Below are 6976 nucleotides of genomic sequence, written 5' to 3'. Positions count from 1 at the left end.
ATCGACTTTTCTCCAAGCAACAGGACAACTGCGTTTCCACAGCGATAGATCTGGAACAACTTTTTGAGGTTTGGGGCTGCCACTGTTCGGCAGTTTATAAACGGCTTGCAGCTTCTGCCGAAAGCTGGTTGCAGGGTAGCTGTAGGCTGATCTGTTTTATTCTTACTTAGTATTAGCGATCTCTCTTTGTCTCAGGGTTGCCCCGATGAAGAGTGTTAACCACTTGCTGCTTCCTTTCTCCAGCTTTTGGGTGATCCTGTCCCTTCTAATAGCTGGCTTCTACGCCTGCAGTACTCAGTCCCCAGCAAAAATGTGTCTTGTGGATATTTTAAGGATACCTTTGCCCTGCATTTGTGCTTGGGAAGCGAAATAACAGAATATACACAGCAACCGCCCTTAGGAGATCGGATTGGGGATGAAAAGTGGCTCCGATCTGCACGGTACAATGAAACAGAAGAGGGAAGGCAAGGGCTGCTTTTCCCCGGAGTGGGCAAAATAAACGCTTAACTCCTTTTTTTTTGGTTGTTGTTGCTTGCAGATTACACACATCCTCCTGTTGCTCCGGAGCTACTCTTTCTAGCATTGATTTTCCTGCTTCTAATCATTGATTATGAACGCGTGTGCAGTCTTGGGGCTCCCCCTGCAGCCACCAGCGCGCAGGCTATCAGTACAAACTGCTGCAGGTGAGGTTATGCGTCCGCAGTTTCTTCCCCCTCCCCCCCCTCGGGGACAGAAGCTGGAATAAAAATAACGCATTTAGTACAGCAAGTTTAGGAGCCCCTCCTGCCCCTTTTCTGTTCTCATCTGGCTAGTCCTTCGCGGCTTAGTTACAGTTGGGCACTTTTCGTGGCACCAGCTTTGGTTTTACGACTCTTTTACTCTCTAATAATTTCGCTCTCGTCCCCGCTGTTTAAATCCTAGGCTGGCCGAGCTCGGCGCGCCCTCTGCTGATCGTTTGTGGCATTGCAGACTCAGCACTTCTGCAAAGCTGTTTTTAAACGAACTTGTTTTATCTGTGAAAGCAGCAGATAACTGTGGTTTGTTAAATGGTAAAAACATTCATGCAATTACCTAGTCCGGTTTTTTTTTACTTTTTATTTTGCAAAATTTCAAATAATATTCTACAAGTATCCATCTAGTACAAAAATACGACAGATTAATAAAAAAAAACATCAAAAAATAGGAAAAACAAAGATTGAAAGACAATTTCTTTTCTTCTTTACACCACTAAGGTACACTTTTACTAGACGACTGGCGCACAGCAATGGGCCAGTGGCGTACCGAGGTGGGGGCGTTCCACCCTGGGTGCATGCTGCTGGAGGGGTGCAGAGAGCAGCCGTGCGGCTGTCGGCTCCGCTGGTTCCCTGCTCCATCTGCCCCAGAACAGTTCCGGGGCAGAGGGAGCAGGGAACCAGCGGAACCGACAGCTGTGTGGCTGCTCCCAGCAGGTAAGAATGCACCCGGGGGGGGGGGTGCAGCTGCGATCCGGCCCGGGTGGCAGCCGACCAAGGATTGCCACTGCAATGGGTTTGCTATGAGCCAATGCGGAACTACCACCAGGCTACCAGAAGAGTCTAGCGGTAGTTCTCAGCCCCAGCATGCATCATTTCCGTGCTACAAAAATATTTTGTATTTTTATAGTGCCAGGGCTTATTTGGCAATAATCACTGCCCGGTTAGCATAGGAGCAGTGGCATAGCTAGGGTAGTTGACACCCGGGGCCGGTCATTTTTTAACACCCCCCCCCCAAATCCAGTACTAGGCATAACGAGAATACAAAACACTCAGGACCTATAGAGCAATTCTACCATACCATAAGCAGTCATTTGTATGAGTCACACAAGGAAAAGGAAAGCATCTTAAACACTACAGTGAGCACTAGAACATCAATTCACCTATTGTAAAACGAAAACAGACAGATTAGTACAGATCGTCGATCCTGTACAGTCAATGCCAACCGAAAGCCATGTCTTTTTCACAAACACAGATACATCCTAATCCACTATAGAATAAGTAATCATAAACTTTCTATTTAGACAAAAATTAAACTGAACCCCCGATGCCAGACTCTGCACACAATGCAACACCACAGAAACAGAAAATATCCCCTAGTACTGTGCAAAATATAAAGACAGCAGATGTAAATTTGAAAAAAACTAACAAATACCAACCACTTTACAAATTAACAAATAGAAATAAAAGAAGTACAGAAAATAAAATAATACCATTTTATTGGACTAATACATTTAGCTTCCAGAGGCCAAAATCTCCTTCCTTGGTATAGTGTAACAGTATAGTGCTGTTACAGTATCCTATCCTGACCTGAGGAAGGGGGTTTTGTTCTCTGAAAGTTAAGTCAAAATGTATTAAAATTAGTCCAATAAAAAGATTACCTTATTTACATGTTCTATTTATAAACATTTATTAACACAGCTACAATACTATATCCTAAAGCAAAAAAATAAAAATATATATTTTATTTACAGTTTGTTGTCTCTGGTTTCTGCTTTCCTCATCTTCTTTTCACTGTCTTCCTTCTATCCAGCATCTGTCTTCGCTCTCTCTCTCTCTCTGCCATCCAGTGTCTGCCCTCTCTAATGTCCCTTCCATCCACTGTCTGCCCTCTCTCTCTGCCCCTTCCATCCACTGTCTGCCCTCTCTCTCCTTCCATCCACATCTGCCCTCTATTTCTGCCCCTTCCATCCACCATCTGCCCGAGTCTGCCATCTCTTTCCCCGCCTTCCATCCACATCTGCCCTATATCTCTGCCCCTTCCATCCACCATCTGCCCTTTCTCTCTGCCCCTTCAATCCGTCTGCCCTCCCTCTCCCATCCATTCAGGGTCTGCCCTCCCTCTCCCATCCATCCAGGGTCTGTCCCCTCTCTCTCTGCCCCCTCTTTTCAGCCCCCAGTTCCAGCCCCCTTATTCCACCTGTCCCTAGTTCCAGCCCCAGCCCACATCTCCCACCTGCCTCCCTTTTCAGCCCCACTATCCCACCAGTCCCCAGCCCTTTTCTCCCATCAGACCCGAGCTTCAGCCCCCAGCCACTTCTCCCTGTCCCCTTTTCAGCCCCTAGTTTCAACCCCAGCCCTTTTCTCTCACCAGTCCCAAGCTTCAGTCCCAGCCAGTTCTCCCTGTCCCCTTTAAAGCCCCCAGTCCCCACAGTTTCAGCCCCTGCCCCTTTTCAGCCCCCAGTTCCAGTACTAGCCCCCTTATCCCAACTACCCTCCTTTTCAGCCCCCAGTTCCAGCCCCCTTCATCCACCACATGCCTTGCATCCCCCCTTTTCAGCCCCAGACCCATTCTCCCACCTGCCCCAGGCATGGACCCATTTTCCCTCCTGCCCCCTTCTCAGACCCCAGTTCCAGCTTCAGACCCTTCTCCCCTCTGAGCACCCCCACCCCTCCCCAATGCCCTTCTCCCCTCTGAGCTCCCCCACCCCTCCCCAATCCCCTTCTCCCCTCTGAGCATCCCTCTGAGCTCCCCCACCCTCCCCAATCCCCTTCTCCCCTCTGGGCTCCCCCTCTCCCATCTGAGCCCCCTCGGAGCACCCCCACCCCTCCCCTTCTCCCCTCTGAGCTCCCCCGCTCCCCTCTGAGCCCCCTCTGAGCACCCCCACCCCTCCCCAATCCCCTTCTCCCCTCTGAGCTCCCCTTCTCCCCTCTGAGCTCCCCCTCTCCCATCTGAGCCCCCTCTGAGCACCCCCACCCTCCCCAATCCCCTTCTCCCCTCTGAGCTCCCCTTCTTCCCTCTGAGCTCCCCCTCTCCCATCTGAGCCCCCTCTGAGCCCCCTCTGAGTACCCCCACCCCTCCCCACTCCTCTTCTCCCCTCTGAGCTCCCCTTCTCCCCTCTGGGCTCCCCCTCTCCCATCTGAGCCCCCTCTGAGCACCCCCACCCCTCCCCAATCCCCTTCTCCCCTCTGGGCTCCCCCTCTCCCATCTGAGCCCCCTCTGAGCACCCCCACCCCTCCCCAATCCCCTTCTCCCCTCTGAGCCCTCCCCCCCCTGATCCGGTCCCGTCGTCTCCCCTCCATCGAAAGCTGACAGAGTCCTCTTCTCCTGCCACCACCCTGCCTGTTTTTAAAAAAATGCATCTGCGACGGAGGCAGTGCTTCGCATCTGCCCTGTGCATGCTGTAAGAGCTGAAAATTGCCTCGCTGGCGTCCTCGCTATGTCCCGCCCTTGAGGAAATAGGAAGTTACCTCAGAAGAGGGCGGGACATAGCAAGGACGCCAGCGAGGCGATTTTCAGCTTTTACAGCATGCACAGGGCAGACGCGAAGCGCTGCCTGCATCCCAGATGCATTTTTTAAACAGGCAGGATGGTGGCAGGAGACTCGACGGACTAGCACCCCCCACCTGCTGACACCTGGGGCAGATCGCCCCCACCGCCCCGCCCTTGCTACGCCACTGCATGGGAGCCTTTACCATCACCTAAATAGGTGGTGGTAAGGTCTCTCCCCATAAGTGGCTGTGCAGTAAGTGATTCACTTACGGCCATTTCTTTTAGAAAAAAAACTAGCCTTTTACCCACTGTGGTAAAAGGGTGCCTTGGCACCAGGGGCATAGCCAGACTTCGGCGAAAGGGGGGTCCAAAGCCGAGGTGAGAGGGCACATTTTAGCCCCCTCCCCCGCCATTACTAACCTCCCCCCCACCAACTTTGCCCCCCTCCCCGCCGACAACCTCCCCTCCCCCCGCCGCCTAACTTTGCTGGCGGGGGACCCCAACCCCCACCAGCTGAGCTGAGGTCCTCTTCTAACGATCAAAAAATAATACAAAGGAAATACTATATAAATGATAACCAAACCAGTCCACTATAAAAGAGAGAAAGAGAGAGACAGATATTTAAAAAGAGGAAAAGAATTAAATATAACTCAGCTCAAAAGAATACTTCATATAGGAAGGAAAATTCCATTTTCTTAAGAGACAGACCAATCACCATTGAGGTTCCTCTACCCTAGTGGAAGAGTCCTGACCAATGGCCACAAATTTATCACTTAAAAATATTGTTAACTGAGACGGATAAAAATATATATATAAGTTCAAGATCGATATTTTACCATACACTTCAATGGAAATTTCAAGAGCAACCCTACCAAAGTCAAAACCCTGGGACATATCAAAAGAAGCTGCCACCTTTGCTTCTGTGTAACTTTAGCAATATCAGGGAACATTTGGACTTTCAACATACAAAAAGTAGACATACAATACATGAAGTATAATTTCAGGAACCAGTCTCCATCATAGTCCAGTCATTGCAACCAGAAGAGTAGAAGTTATGGTTACCCTTTCTTTACAGGATTCAAGAAAGCTTGGATTTAACAGCTTATGTTTAGATGTAGAGGAAAAAACCTCTTCCCCCTACCCCACCTCTTTTTTCTTAAAAGATGATAAGTAGAAAATTCTAGATATTGATGGTAATGACTGTGAAGGCATTTTTAATACCTCCAACATATAACGTTTAAACATCTCCTCAGCCGATATCCCTGGAATCTTTGGAAAATTAATCGGTCGCAAATTCCTTCTATGAACTATATTTTCCAAATTTTCCAGTTTTAAGTCCACAATTGTCATATCTTTAACTAAGGGTGTTGTAAGAGCAGACATAGATTTAAATTCAGTATCCAAAGTTTGAGCAGTGTTCTGTAGCAAAGATAGCTGTGATTCCAGTGAATGCAGCTTATGCTCCAAAGCAGATAATCTAGCCTGGTCAGAAGACTGTTGGGCTGTGAGAGATTGCCCTAATACCACAATAGTATTCCAAATCTCCTCCAATGTAAATACAGTAAGTCTTACCGGCAAAAACGACAAAGCTAATCTGGTCCTGGCTTCGGACACACCCGGAAGAGAATCAGACCCCTCTTGGGCTGGAACTGGTTGCTGTAATTTGCCACCGACAGAAAGACTTCTTGGTCCCATCAAACCACCATGCTCCTGCATGGTGGTTCCCTCAGGAGCCTCAGCTGCTGGCAGGCTAATCATTGGAATCACTATCTCTGGGCTCGATGGGGTTCCCTCAGTGGTCCTTTCTCTCAGAACAGCTGGATCCATCAGTGAGACTCACATTTCAGGGGACAGCTATCCAAGAGCAGGGAGGCAGATGCTCTTGCCTCTCGAGCTCACAGCGGATTCCCGGTAGGTGTTAACACAGCAAAATCCTCCAATGTAGTCTGAGCTAACCAAGACAATGAAGTAAGAGCTGCTGAAGTCGTGGGAAAAAGTTGCCTGTGATGCTTCTTAGCATATTGCAAGGAATAGAGGAGGAGCAGCTAAGCATGTCCTTCCTCTAGGGCCCCATCTTGCCCCCCCCCCCCCCCCCAGAAAATCAGTCTTAATGTCCTTCACCGTTTTAAGTAACCCATCTACTTTTCCAACCAAAGAAATTACCTCATCTGAAGTCTTCTTGGAGGTATTAGATATATCTTGTAATAACTTCCAAATCGAGTTCAAGGTAACAGCCATGGGAGCCACACACTAGAGAGTTGCACGGGGACAGAAATCCAACCCGTCCCCGTCCATCCCCTTGGGGAATCTAATCCATCCCCGCCCGTTCCCGCAAAAATTTAACCTGTCCTCAGCCAGTCCCACAAGAATTTAATGGTACATTAAAAAAAAATTCCGGTCAGCTCTCTCAGTCTCTCTCTGAGTTTGAGCTGCAGCATTGCAGGCAAGGAAGGAACGGAAGTTGGAACACTGTGGTGCGCATATGTAAGACTTCTCTGATTCACTGGCACTGTGTGCTAAGAGATCACCACATGCACACACCAGTAGGTCAGGTGACATCTGATGCTCGTGCCTATGTCAGAGCTGAGGTCTGTGCATCAGCCCGGAAGCAGAGAGGATTAATAGTAACATAGTAAATGATAGCAGATAAAAGCTGGAATGGTCCATCCAGTCTGCCCAATAGTCACAATCATTATCAATTCATGATTAAATCAACAATGAATGTGATATTATATACTTGATTATGGTTTTT

This window comes from Microcaecilia unicolor, chromosome 3 (genome assembly GCF_901765095.1).
Source record: "Microcaecilia unicolor chromosome 3, aMicUni1.1, whole genome shotgun sequence".
Taxonomy (NCBI): domain Eukaryota; kingdom Metazoa; phylum Chordata; class Amphibia; order Gymnophiona; family Siphonopidae; genus Microcaecilia; species Microcaecilia unicolor.
The sequence above is the reverse complement of the archived record's forward strand: the minus strand, read 5'-3'. Positions refer to the sequence as shown.